Source organism: Hylobates moloch, unplaced genomic scaffold, assembly GCF_009828535.3.
Source record: "Hylobates moloch isolate HMO894 unplaced genomic scaffold, HMol_V3 SCAFFOLD_14, whole genome shotgun sequence".
In the NCBI taxonomy this organism is placed as follows: Eukaryota; Metazoa; Chordata; class Mammalia; order Primates; family Hylobatidae; genus Hylobates; species Hylobates moloch.
In genome coordinates this window covers 33,420,652-33,435,192 of record NW_026652289.1, presented here as the reverse complement: position 1 = coordinate 33,435,192, position 14,541 = coordinate 33,420,652, and the positions used below count along the sequence as shown (strand labels likewise).

General features: G+C 45.4%; 1 long non-coding RNA gene across 1 annotated transcript; it reads right to left on the bottom strand.

Moving 5' to 3' along the window:
• Positions 1 to 11,162: 11,162 nt before the first annotated feature.
• Positions 11,163 to 12,745, bottom strand: LOC131381264 (uncharacterized). The gene is made up of 3 exons (XR_009209890.1): positions 12,603 to 12,745; positions 12,010 to 12,162; positions 11,163 to 11,614 (listed from the first exon to the last, which is right to left on the bottom strand). It is a non-coding gene; the product is annotated as an uncharacterized LOC131381264 (long non-coding RNA).
• Positions 12,746 to 14,541: the final 1,796 nt, after the last annotated feature.

Genomic DNA, 14,541 nt, shown 5'->3' with positions numbered 1-14,541 from the left:
GAGACAGAGAGAAGCATTACATAATGACAAAAGAATCACTCAACCAAGAAGATTTAACAATCAGAAACATGTATGTACCTAACAACAGAGCTGCAAAAAATATGAAGTAAAAAGTCATAGAACTGAATGGAAAAATAGACTAATCCATAATTATAGTTGGGGACTTGAATATTCCTTTCTCAACAATTTATAGAACAACTAGACAGAAACTCAGCAAGGATAAAAAGGGCAACAACATCAACCAACAGGAGCTCATTGACATTTATGAAGCATTTGATTCCACAGTAACAGAACACACATTCTTTATAATAGCCTATGAAACATATATCAAGATAGACTATATCCTGGGCCATAAAATAAATCTTAACAAAAAAGTTTAAAAAAACTGAATTCATGTAGAGTGTGTACTCTGACCAGAGCAAAATCAAACTAGTAATCAATAACAGAAAGATACAGAAAAACCTCCAAATGTTTGAAAATATAACACACATACACTTCTAAATAATCCATGAATCAAAGAGGGAGTCCCAAGGAAAATAAAAAATATATTGAAGTAAATTAAAATGAAAATATGTCAAAATTTGTGGGATATAGCTAAAGCATATGGAAAGAACATATAATTAAACCCAAAGCAAGTGGAAGAAAGGGAATAACTAAGGTAAGAGCATAAACCAGTGGCATTAAAAACAGGAAAACAAAAAAGAAAATTCTATGAAATGTAAAGATCAATAAGATTGACAAATTTTTTGCCAGACTGACAAAGAAAAAAGAGAGAAAACAAACTAACATTATCAAGAACAAAACAGAAAATATCACTACAGACCCTACAGCTATCAAAAGGGTAATAAAGGAATACCATGAAGAGCTCTACAGACATAAATTTGACAACTTGAATGAAATGGACCAATTTCTTGAAAAGCATAAATTACTACAACTCACCTGCTGTGAAATAGATAATTTTAATAGCCCTGTAACTACAAAGAAAAACACATTTATAATTTAAAAATTCTCCAAAAAGAAATCTCCAGGCCTAGATGATTTCAATACTAAATTGTATTTAAAGAAGAATTAACATCAATTCTAGACAGTCTCTTCCAGGAAATAGAAAAGGAGGCAATAGCTCCCAATTCATTTTATAAAGCTAGTCTTATTCCGACCGTGAAAGCAAACAAAGATAGTTGTAAAAACTAAAACTACAGAACAATATCACGTATGAGTATAGAAGCAAAAATTCTTGACAGAAAAATGAGCACACAGAGTTCAGCAATATAGAAAAAATTAATTATACATCAAAACTGGACAGGATTTACTCCAGCTATGCAACAATGGTTTGTCATTTAAATATCAATCAATATAATCTACCATATCATCAGGCTAAAGAATAATAATTACATGATAGCATAAATGGACTCAGAAAAAAAATTTGACAAAATACAACACCAATTTATGATAAAAACTCTCAGCAAATTTAGAATAAATGGAAACTTCTTCAGCTTGATAAAAGGCATCTACAGAAAACCTACAGCTAACATTACATTTAATCACAAAAGGCTGAATGATTTTCCTTTAAAACTGGGGACAAAGCAAGGATGTCCACTATCATCAGTCTTATTTAGCATAGTATTGGCAGTTCTAGCCACTGCAATAAGACAAGAAAAGGAAATAAAAGCCATACATATTGGAGAGGAAAAAAACAAAAGTGTTCCTATTTGCAAATGACATCACTTTCTACATAGAAAATCCTAAGGAATCTGTGCAAAACAAAAAACTTACTAGAACTAAAAAGTGCATTCAACAAGGTTGCAGGACATGGTTGCAGGATCTAAGATAACTATACAAAAATCAATCATACTTCTATGTACTAACAATGATCGGGAGACATTAGCATACAATTTATAATTGTTTTTTAAAAAGCAAAATACATGCAAATTTAACAAGACATAAGAACCATATGCTAAAAATTACAAAACTGTTGAAAGAAATCAAAGATCTAACAAATGAAGAGATGGACTCTGTTTGTAGATTGGAAGACTCAACATAGTAGAGATATCAATTATCTCCAATTTTATATACAAGTTTAACACAATTTCTATCAAAAGTCCACCAAAAGTTTTTTGAAGATGTTGACAAAATTATCCTAAAATTTACATAAAAACACAAATTACTAAAATAGCTAAAAAAAATTCAAAAAAGAAGAGCAAAGTGAAATTAGTCCACCAATTTCAAGACATATTATCTAGCTCTAGTAATCAAGACTGCAGTACTGGCAGAGGGATCGACACACAGATAAATAGAAAGAATGGAGAATCCAGAAATAGACCCACAGAAAAATGACCAACTGATTTTTGACAAAGGTGCACAATCAATTCAATGGGTTAAGTACAGCTTTTTCAATGAATGGTGCTATAACAGTTGGACATCTATAGGCAAAAAGTGAACTTCAACCTCAGCCTCACACCTAATTCAAAATGGAACATGGACTTAAATGTAAAATATAAAACTATAAATCTTTTAGAAAAAAATTGGAGGAAATCTCTGGGCTTTATGGTTAAGCCAAGAATTCCTAAACTTGACACCAATGGCACAATCCATAATGAAAAAAACTGATAGATAGGACTTCATCAAAGTTTCAAATTTTGTTCTAGAAAAGACCCTGTTAAAGGGATGGAAAGACAAGCCACAGACTATGAGAAAATATTTGCAAACCACATACCTGACAAAGGACTGGTATCTGGAATATATAAAGAAATCTCAAAACTTAATAGGAAAAAAAACAAAAACAAACCCCAAAAAGCCAATTAGAAAATGGCATAAACAGACACTTCACCAAAGATGTCCAGCATCATTAGGCATTAGGGAAAAACAAATTAAAACACAATGAAATATCAGTATGTATCCATCAGAATGGCTGAAATACAAAATAGGGACAACACCAAATGTTACTGGAGAAACTGGATCACTCATAGATTGCTGGTGGGAATGTAAAATGGCTCAGCTGCTCTGCGGTGCAGTTTGGTAGCTTCTTAGGAAACTAACATGCAACTGCCATATGGCCCAGCATTTGTACTCCTGGACATTTATCCTAGTGAAATGAAATTTATATTCCCATAAAAATCTGTACACAAATGTTTATAGCAGCTTTATAGGTAATATCCCCAAACTGTAAACAACTCAGATGTCCTTCAAGAGTGAATGATTAAACAAACTGTGGTACATCCCTTCTGAGGAATACTACTCAGTAGTAAAAGAGGAACAAACTCTGATATGTGCAACAACCTGGATGAATCTGCAGGGAATTATGCTAAGTGATAAAAACAAATTCTTTAAGGTTACATTCTATATGTTTCCATTTACATAACATTCTTGAAATGACAACATTATAGAAATAGAGAACAGATTAGTGATTGCCCAAAGTAAAAGACCAGGTGCAGGGAATGGGAGTGAGGATGTGAGGGACATGGGTGTGGCTAAAAAAGGCAACAGGTGCTCACGCCTGTTATCCCAGTGCTTTGGGAGGCCAAGGTGGGAGGATCATCTGAGGCCACCTAGGAGTTTGAGACCAGCCTGGGCATAGCAAGACCCTGTCTCTAAAAAAATAAAATAAAATAAATAATAAAAAAGGCAACAGAAAGGATTCTTGTAGGGATGGATCACTGTATCACTGTATCCTGGTTATGATACTGTACTATAGTTTTGAGTGGTGCTACCATTGGGGGAAACTGGGTAAAGGGTACATGGCATTTCTCTGTATTATTTCTTACAACTGCATGTGAATCTACAATTATCACAAAGTCAAATATGTAATTTAATAAAAAGTGTCTTTAAGAAAAACACTCTAAATGTCTGTAGTTAGAAGCCCAACAAAATAAACTATGGGTCATTCATACTCTGCAAGACAAGCAAGTGTGACAAAGAACAAGAGAAGCCAACCAGAAGGGCATGGAATCAGAGTTGAGTAAAAACAGCAAGACATAGAAGAGTATGTAGATGTCATTCTTTGTCCACAAAACAAGACCAATTTTAAGAATGTCTGTAAACTCATGTAGAAAAACATCTGGGCAGGCACACTGAGCGGTTAACATTGGTTTCTTGGGGTAAGGGAATTAGTTGGGAGGCACACTTATACTTTTAACAACAAACTTGTGCTAAACAAACAACAACAAAACCCACTGCATGTTACAGATTAAGCAACTGAGGCTTAGCAGTGATGAAAACAATGGTCAAGGTCACTGATTGGGGAAGAGGTTCAGAGCTTGGCTCCAAACCCAGAGCTTCTGACTCAGATCAGAGGGGTGGGAGCAGGAAACCAGTTGCGTGGGCCTCCTGCAGGCCTGCTGCCGCTGTGCACTCGAGGGCCTGCAGATAAGGAGCGCTCCAGAGAGGAAGAACCTGGGACAAATAAGACCTGAGCGGATGCAGAGGACAGGAAATGGTACCTGCTGGGGTTTTCCCTGCCTCCTGGTGCAGACAGTGCTGGGACCTCAGCAGGGCAGAGGGGCAGACAGGGCCAGGGAGTTTGGATTTGGGGAGATGCCCAGCTACTTAACAGGCTGTGCAGTGGGCACTGGATGGCCACCTTTCCTGTGTCTTCCTGGGTTCTCTCTTCCCAGGCAGGAGGCAGATCGCAGTCAATCACCAGGGTGCAGTGTGATCCTGGAATCACAGCTCAGGGAGCCCCAGCTTGGCTGGAGGCCTGTGGGGAGCCCCAGAGAAGCCACGTTTGACTTCGGCTCTGAACAAGGATAGGTACGACTGCGCTGGGTAGAGTGGGAAGAGGTGGTTTTCTAGGAGAAAGGATTAGCATGGACAAAGGTGTCGGGGCAGAGGGTCACCTGGGGCTGAAACCAGCAGGCCTGGCCGGAAGCATGGTGCGAAGCCAGGCTGCCAGCGGGGGTCCCGGACTGAGTGTCCCTTGTACTGCAGGCTGTTGTGAGCCCTGGAGATAGTCACAAGACAGGTGTGTTTTTCTGGAAGGGAGTTCTGGCAGCCAAGTGAGGGGAAGGGGAAAAGGTGGAGAAAAGTGGGAGGGCTGCTGCCCCCCAGCTCAGGCACCGCGTGATAAGGCAGCAGCCTGGGAATCGTGCGGCGGGAATAGATTGGAGAAGTAGCTTGATAAACGGATTTGCAATGTATCTGAGAAACATTTTGTAGGCAGAATGAGCAGGACTTGGTGTGGGGCACCTTTGCTGAGCCATGTCCCCCTCTCTGGTCACAGGGCCTTGATTTTCTCTGGGGACATCTTGGAGCGACTCCCAGCCAAGGAACCCTGCCCACACCCCAGGTTCCACCATCTTTACTTTCTGCCCTGGGACTTTGACTCTTGAGAGGAGGAGTACTGTAGACAGTACATGTCTACAAATGTGGTAGAGCGGCTGGAATCCCCCCAGCAGCTGCAGAGCCCTGAGCTGGTGTCTTCAGGCTTCCCTCAAGCCTGTGGCCTTCCCTTCCCTGCAGCCCTTGCCTGCAGCTCATAGCCAGAGGGCCTTGGTGCTGGGTGGGCTGTGGTGTTGGAGACAGGGAGGAGTCCCCTTGGTTCTCTGTCCTCACCATTCTGAGCAGGTATGTTAGAAGTTCTCCTGGGCCTTGTGGGCTTTTTTTTTCATTCTATGTGGTCTGATTTCTGCTATAATTGAATCATCTGTGATGCTGACTCACTCATTCAAGGAGCATAATTAAAAATTAGGCTGGGCCTGGTGGCTCCTGCCTGCAGTCCCAGCACTTTGGGAGGCCAAGATGGGAGGATAGCTTGAACCCAGGAGTTTGAGGTTATAGTGAGCTATAATCATGCCACTGCACTCTAGCCTGGGCAACAGAGCAAGACCCACCTCTAGAAAAAAAGCAAAAGCAAAAAGAGTTTCCATGGCCCAACTTCCCAGAATCTGTCTCTGATGATGATTTCAAGGAAATGTTCTATGGGTTCTGCTCCCTGAGGCACTGGGTCAAGATGTCCTGCCCGAATATAAATGCGTGGGCCTACTTAAATGTTTATGACACCCAGTTCCCCTAAGCACCCGAGCACCCTGAGCAGTGGTGCCTAAGTCTACTTGTGGATGGCACTAATTTCCATTAGGACATTGGTTAAAAGTTGCCCTCTCGAGGAAGAGGCGGGAAGAACAACACTGTTGCCCTTGGGGGATTTTGTGTGTTGGCAAGGAGACCTAAGGGCGCTGGGGTATGTTGAGCATCTTCTATGTCCCAAGCGCTGAACTGAGGATCACATGTTCTCACACAGCCCTGAGGGATACATGTTACTTACCATCTCCATTTTATAGGCCAGAAAATCAGAATGTAGAAAGATCTGATGTTAGCAAGTGGCAGAGTGTGTGTAGAACTCCAGGTGTGTCTGATATTGAATTCTGCATTTTCCACCACACCACACTGACCCTCATTGGAAGGAGGGTTCCAGAAGAAAGAAGGTGATCTCAACACCCAAAATTCTGCTGCTTGGCAAATTGATAAGGCTGAAGATGACTCCTACCAGAGCCTTTACTAAGCCGGGGTATAATAAAGAGAAAAAGAGAGAGCCTGAGAGGGTGGAGGTGGGATCCAGGTCTTCCACCTCCTAGGATCCTATCCCGCTATTTGTGGCGTCAGGAAACTCTGAGAGCACCACTTTTTAATTCATTTTTTTAATTGACAAAAAAGTATGTATTGATGGTGTACAACATGTTCTGATATATGTATACATTGTGAAATAGCTAAATAAAACTATTTAACATATTCATTACTTCACAAACACCATTTTTGGGGGATGACAACACTTAAAATCTACTCTCTTAACAATTTTTCGAGTATACAATACATTATTATTAACTATAGTCATTCATCATGATGTACAATCGATCTTGAATGTATTCCTTCTATCTAACTGAAATGTTGGATCCTCTGACCAATATCTTTCTAATCCCCCTGCCCCCCAACCCTTGGTTGTGACCATTCTATTCCTACTCCTATGAGTTTGAGCTTTTTAGATGCCACATGTAATACGTAAGACCATGCGGTATGTGTCTTTCTGTGCCTGGTTTATTTCACTTAATATAATATCCTCTGGGTTCATCCATGTTGTCATAAACAACAAGATTTCCTTTTTTAAGGCTGAATAGTATTTCATATATATGCCATATTTTGTTTATCCATTCATGCACTGATGGGCACTTATGTTGATTCCATATTTTGGCCATTGTGAATAATGCTGCAATGAACATGGCAGTGTAGATCTCACTTCAACATACCAATTCCATTTCCTTTGGATATATACCCAGTAGTGGAATTTCTGGGTCACAGGGTAGTTCTAGTTTTAATTTTTTGAGAAAACTCCATACTGTTTTCCATAATGGCTGTACTAATTTATATTCCCACCAACAATATGCAAGGGTTCCCCTTTCCCCAAATTCTTGCCAACACGTGTAATTATCTCTCATCCTTTTTTTTTTTTTTTTTGAGATGGAATTTCACTCTATCTCCTAGGCTGGAGTGCAGTGGGGTGATCTTGGCTCACTGCAACCTCCGCCTCCTGAGTTCAAGTGATTCTCCTGCCTCAGCCTCCCAAGTAGTTGGGATTACAGGCACCCGCTACTACTCCCGGCTAATTTTTGTATTTTTAGTAGAGATGGGGTTTCACCATGTTGGCCAGGCTGGTCTTGAACTCCTGACCTCAAGTCATCTGCCTGCCTTGGCCTCCCAAAGTGCTGAGACTATAGGCTTGAGCAACCACACCTGGCCCTCTCATCTTTTTGATAATAGCCACTCTAACAGTTGTGAGGTGACAGCTCACTGTGGTTTTGATTTGCATTTTCCTGATGATTAGTGATGTTGAGAACCTCTTCATATACCTGTTGGCCATTTGTTTGTCTCCTTTTGAGAAATATCTGTTCAAATCTGTTGCACATTTTAATATCAGGTTATATGTTTTCTCACTATTTAGTTGTTTGAGTTTCTCATGTATTTTGGATGTTAACCTAATCAGATGTATGATTTGCAAATATTTTTCTCCCATTCCATGGGTTATCTCTTCACTATTTTGATTGTTGCCTTCACTGTGCACCGTTTTGATCTCAGGAGCAGGACAAGTCTCCTTTTGGAGTGCCACCCTGCTCACAATGACTATTCTCTTAGTGCTGATCCCCTCCACCCACCTACATACAGAGGAGGGCTTCTGGTGTCTGTGTCTGTGTATTACAACCCTGTCCCCCTAATCCCAGATGTCTGGATTAATCCTGGACACCTAACCCAGACTGGACCAATCAGTGCTCGATTCTATACAGGGAGGAGATGTAAACTCAGAAGCTGTGTTATGACCACCTTCCACCCACCACATGACATGCATAGGGCAACACAGAAGATGGGTTGGTGGAGAGAAGCAGAGGCAGGAACACGTGGCTTTTGCAAGAGACAGATAGGAAGTAGCTTCCTGCATTTCTGGCAGCTTCTAGGCCTGGTTCTCACCTCTCTTGTGGTCCAATGGTTCAATTCCATCTTGGTTCCAAAAGAGCACCCAATTTCCCCCCAACAAATTCCATGAGCTCGTTTGAAGTGGGCTTCTGCAACTTTTGACCTAAAGTGTCCTAACAACCCCAAATGACAGGGATGTGTATCCTTTTGAAACAGTAGAATTTTACTCCTCAAAAATCCTTCCCAAGGATCCCAGAGAAGCTGGGGAGAGAAAAGGCAAACTCTCTTGTGCAGTTGAAGTTAAGATCCTCACTCTGACATTAAGCATCTATGATGGGTAATTTTGTTTGTCAACTTGCCTGGGATAAGGGATGCCCAGATGCTTGGTAGAGCATTATTCCTGGGTGCATCTGTGAGGGTGTTTCTGGGAGAGAGGAGCATTTGGATCAGTTGACAGAGTGAAGAAGATCCACCCTCCCCAATGTAGAAGGGCATTATCTAATCTATTGAGGATCTGCTTAGAACAGAAAGGTGAAGGAAGGGTAAATTTTCTGTCTCTTTAACCTGGGACATCCATATTCTCCTGCCCTTGGATATTGGGGCTCTCGGTTCTTGGGCTTTTGGATATCAGGACTTAAACCAGTGTCCTCCCCATGCCCTTGTTCCCAGGCCTTTGGAATTGGACTGAATTCCACCACCAGCTTTCCTGGGTGAATTGGACTGAATTCCACCACCATCTTTTCTGGGTCTTCAGCTCGCAGATGGCAGATTGTGGAACTTCTTGTCCTTCATAATCTTGTGAGTCAATTTCCATAATAAATCTATCTATCTATCTATCTATCTATCTATCTATCTATCTATCTATCATCTATCTATCTATCTATCTATCTATCTATCTATCTATCTATCTATCTATCTATCATCTGTCTAATCTATGTAGCTAGCTATCTAGCTATTTTTCTGTCTGTCTGTCTATCTGCCTGCTATCTATCTATCTATCTCCTATTTGATCTGTTTCTTTGGAGAACTCTAATAAGGTATCTCAGGCAGTTAGAGATGCTACAGCAAGATATTGCAGACTGGGTGGCTTAAATGACAAACATTTATTTCTCCCAGTTCTGGAGGCACCAGCAGATCCAGGATCTGATGAGGTCCAGCTTCCTGGTTTATAGACAGCTGCCTTCTCACTGTATCCTCACATGGTGAAGACAGAGTTCTAGTGTCTTTCTCTTCTAAGGACACTACTGTCATCATGGGAGCACCACCTCAAGACCTCGCCTAAACCCGATCACCTCCCAAAAGGCCCACCTCCTAATACCATCCCACTGGGGGTTAAGGTTTCAACGTATGAGTTTTGGAGGAACACAGACATATAGGCCATAACACTAGGTGGAATGAAAGGGTTAAATTCTGAAGGCATTTATCATAATAATTAAGCCCTATCGAAATTAAGCAGACATCGCTCTCCCTGTGATAACTGAAACTTTCGGTGTCAACATCAAGGACAGGGCTTCTGGGTGTAATTCATCTGTGGAGACTGTTCTGTATTAACCTACTAATCTGCGTGTGGCTAATGACTCAGGACGGCATGTTGACCTTGACTTCACTTCAAGGTTTTCATCACGCCTGCCCTCCCAGATAAAGGACAGTGATTGCAGATGTGTGGCTTGTCATAACACTTATTTCCCTCCACAACCTGGCTCAGGTGTTTAAAGCATTCCACATAATCCTTTGCCCAGTATTTTACAAACTTTCCCTGGATCTTTTCCATAAGTCAGAGAACCCACCACCTCTGCTGCTGGCTCTGGCAAGCCCTCCACTGTGGCAGCAACACACCTCACCTTCTTTTTGCAGTCACCCCCCTGCAGAGGCCCAACCACTTCCAAGCACCCTGTGCCCCACATGGGGACAAGCAAATCAGCTTTTGCCTGGGGGGACCCTTCCAAGGCCTTGACTCCCTGCTGTTGTCAGACCCCTGTCTGGCGCTGAGAAAAGACCTGGGGAAGCCGACAGTGGCAGGAAGTTGGGGCAGGGGCTGTTCGGAGTCACCCAGCCTCCTTTTCTAGAGCACTGACCAAGCCGGCTGCAGCAAGGAGCAGGAAACATGACTCTTCCCCTTTCTTTTTCTTTCCTTTTTTTTTTTTTTTTTTTAAGACAGAGTCTCTCTCTGTCGCCCAGGCTGGAGTGCAGTGGCGTGATCTCAGCTCACTGCAACCTCCGCCTCCCAGGTTCAAGAAATTCTCTGCCTCAGCCTTCTGAGTAGCTGGGATTACAGGCGCCCACCACCACACCCAGCTAATTTTTGTGTTTTTAGTAGAGACGGGGTTTCACCACCTTGGCCAGGCTGGTCTTGAACTCCTGACCTCGTGATCCACCGGCCTCGGCCTCCCAAAGTGCTGGGATTACAGGCGTGATCCCCAGGCCACCGCGCCCGGCCGACTCTTCTCCTTTCTGATGAGTCCCGGGGTGGCCTTGGGGCAGATGGTCCCCAGCGGCTGCGCGCACCAGGTTTGCAGATCAAGGCACCAGCACTGTGCATGCTGTGACCAGAGGCCTGAGGACCACCCTGCGTTCAGTGTGTGTAACCTCTAAGCAAAGACTTTACCTTTTATTGGGAGCCCCATGCAAATCAGCAGCCTCCAGAGGCACTTATTAAGTGCCCGTTTCTTCTTTACCTGCTTAGATGCTAGACCAAAGAGCTACATTCTAAAATTTCACTGACTGATTTATATCCTGCTTGTTCCCAAAAAGGACGACAATAAAACCACAGGTACAGCATGGCCAGGAACATTTAACCAAGACAAAGGAGGGGAACAAAGGCAGAGAATTGTGCCTAGCCTCAGCCTTTCAGGAAAGTAAAATCCAAGATTTCATTCTCCAGGTGTCTTTAAACTTCCGCAAGATGTAAGGGTGACTTCCTTTTTTTTTTTGAAAAGCTCCTCCAGCCCCATTGGAAAGGCAGCCCGTGCTTTGTGATAAGCGTGGGAGGCCTGTTCCCACTAAGAGGAATTATTCTGTCGCAGGATGGACTGCTGCGGCCATGCAGGCTGAGGCTGGCTTTTTTTGCCCGGTCACTTGACAGCCTTCAGCCCAGCAGCCCTACCCTCTTGGCCGCAGCCACAGAAAGCCTGGGCAGGATTGTGTTTCTCAGCTGACTCTGCACACTGGTGACAGATTGTCCAAGCTGTGCCCTGGCCCAGGTTTGCAGAGCTTCCCCATTTCCCTGTGGATACAAAGGTGAGCGACCAGAGTGAGCCCCCAACGCAGGCCATCGTGCCTTGCACCCTGGGATGCCCAGATGAGTGAGGAACGCTGTGCCCTTGGAGGAGGCAGACATAGCCCCAAATAGTGTCAGGAAGTGAAAGGGGAAGGGAAGCGGGTGAAAAGTGCTGAGTGTGGGCTTTGCAGGGAGCTCCTCTGGTCAGCAGGGTTCCTCCAGGAGCCCAGGGCACAGGGACACCCAGTGGATGGGGCCACTGGGCCGGCATCGCCTACGCAGGAGAAAGGCCGGAGGGGGCCTTGTTTAAGCTCTGTCCCCTTCTCGTGGCTCTCTCTCAACCTTAAAAACAGGAGACACAAACCCTTCCCTTTGTTTCTACCAATGGAGCAGAACAAAACCTGTGATGAGAGCTGGGGCTCGAGCCATTCCATGGCTGTGACCTCTTGTTTTATGGCCATTGCCTGAAGGCGCAGAACGTGGGGCTTGAACTTTTGTTCTGCTGTCTGCTTCTCAGCTTAGTGTCGTGGGACTTCTCTGAGTCTCGCTTCTCCCTGCTTAGAAAAAGGTGATAAACGATAGCCACTATCTAGGATATGGAAATTCAATAAAACTACAAACACACCGATAAAAGAGTCACATATACGTACAGTATACGCATACACTACATTGACATATACACGTGTGACTGTACACGCCACACCTTCTGCACGCCCTCCCTGCAGAGCCTGGAGTGCCCCTGGCCGTGGCTCCCTGGCCCGAGTGTGACTCAGGTCCTTAGGGCAAGGACAGCTGCCCCTGTCCCCGGCGGGGCTGCCTCTCTCACCCCCACACTCTGACCCACTCCAGCCTGACAGCAGCTGGGGCCCCCTGGGATAGGCCAGAGCGTCAGCAGCTGGCCTGGATGGGAACTGGGAGGCCTGACCACGGCGGAGCGCTCCCTGTGCGGGCCCCGGCCCTGGAATGCCCGTTTGTGAAACCCCAGCCTGCTGACCTTTGGGGCATGGAGTGAAGTGAAGCCTACCTGTGACTTGGAGGTAGGAGGACGACTGGAGTGGCGGGAAATGATGGCAGCCATCTGGCTGTGCTGTTTACCCTGCCTGCGAAGCCACCCTCCTCCAGCTTTTCTTTTCCCTTCCCTTCAGCATCCTCGCCCCAAGCGTACTGCCACGCCCACTGACAGTGATCAAATAATAACAGCAGCAGTGACATCTCCTGAGCTCCCACTGTGTGGGGGTGTGCATTCTCCCCTCTGTTGTCACCCTCCTTGGGTCCCTCCTGCCTCCCGGGCTGCACCTCTTCAGTCTTCTGTGCTGGACCCCTTCTCTGCCCAGCCCTGGCCTAGCTCACTGATGGCTGTGTGGTTCTGGCCTGCACCAAACTCTGTTCTCTGCTTGGTATTCACCCACCACTGGACGTGCTCTAGAGGCACAGGGCTGTGTTGACTGTGTAATGTCTAGAACCTAAGCATCAGTGGGGTGGCCTGGCCCTGGCACAGACGCATACCCAGGAAATGAATGGGTGCATGAAGAAACAGAGGCTCAGAGAGGGCAAGTCACTTGTCCAAAGCCACAGAGCTGGAAAGTGGTGGAAGGAGGGTTCAGACCCCATTGCCTCTGACTCCTGGAGCCCTTGGTATCTGAACTGCCATCTCCACTTCCCACCCCCTGTCCAGAGGTCCCCTTCCCTTGCCCCACCACCTCCACAAGGAGTGCCTCACCCCTACTGTCAATCACGCTCTACTTCCCCTCCCCCGCTCCCAGATAGCATTACCTAGGGGCACCGAGGGGGTTCACGGGCCCCACTGGCCCAACCTGTGGCCTTTCTTAAGCTGAAAAACCTGCTGAAGGAGAAAATGATCACGTTACCTATAAGCAGGATCATCTGGGAAGGAGCCCGGGGAACATCTGCCTTCTGGCTCCTTCCAAAACCCCAGAACCCAGTGCACGGGCAGCCTTTTGAAGACAGGCGAGCTGGCTCTACCTGTCTTTCTGATTTGAAATCTAGGTCACTCACCGCCTCCCCTCCTCCTTTAGAAGATCAGCAGGATATCTTCTGGGGTCTCAGAGTGAGAGAGGGGACGACAGGGAAAAGCGTTTCAATGGAACCCACACCCTGCCAGCCGCTGTCAGGAACACTTCATTTTGGAGCCAGTATAATTTATGAGATGCAAATGGATTTAGCACTAAAAAAGAAAAAAAATCTTGGAAAAGGTACAAAGTGCACCTCACACCCTGTGTCGAGGCGTGTTTGGGGCTCTATTAATCATCTGAGACAAAAGAGATTTAATCTCAGGCTAGCTGATACCGAGAGTGCCAGCATCTCTCCCCAAGCCCAGGAGGCTTGCCCGGGGAGCTGCATGCCTGGCCTCTGTGCAGGCTCCGGGGCTCCGGTGCACGGCACTTGTGCTCAGCTCTTGTCTGAGTCACGCAGTAGATGAAATTACAGAGGTTCCTGCACATGATGAATCAGAAAGCAGGATCAAGCCAAATATTTGGACAAGCCTTGCCCCGCATAGAGCAGGATGAAGACTTAACAGCCAGCAAGCAGCCTGCCAGCAGCAAGCCCAGAGACTGTTTCTGACAAAGTGCTGCCGTGGAGTAAGCTGCAGCTCAGGAGGGAATTAGCTCAGACCCATGAAGCCACGCTGCAGTTGGATCTCTTGGCCAGCGCTGGGCAAAGGGGCCTGTGAGCATCCCAGGGCCCTGAGCCGTGATTCAGTCTTGGGTTCAGAAGAGGGGTCTTGTCAGGGTGCAGCGTGCAGGGTGGGGGACGTGGGTTGGGGGAGGAGATGGTTCACTTTGAGTCACCCTCTCAGCCTTCTCTTTCTGGGAGTCTTCGGACAGCAGGCAGCATTTCCTGCAGCCGCGGGGAGACCACGCGGCCCTCCCCATGCTCCCGCCTGGGCCCTGGGGGGGATGCAGCAGACACGG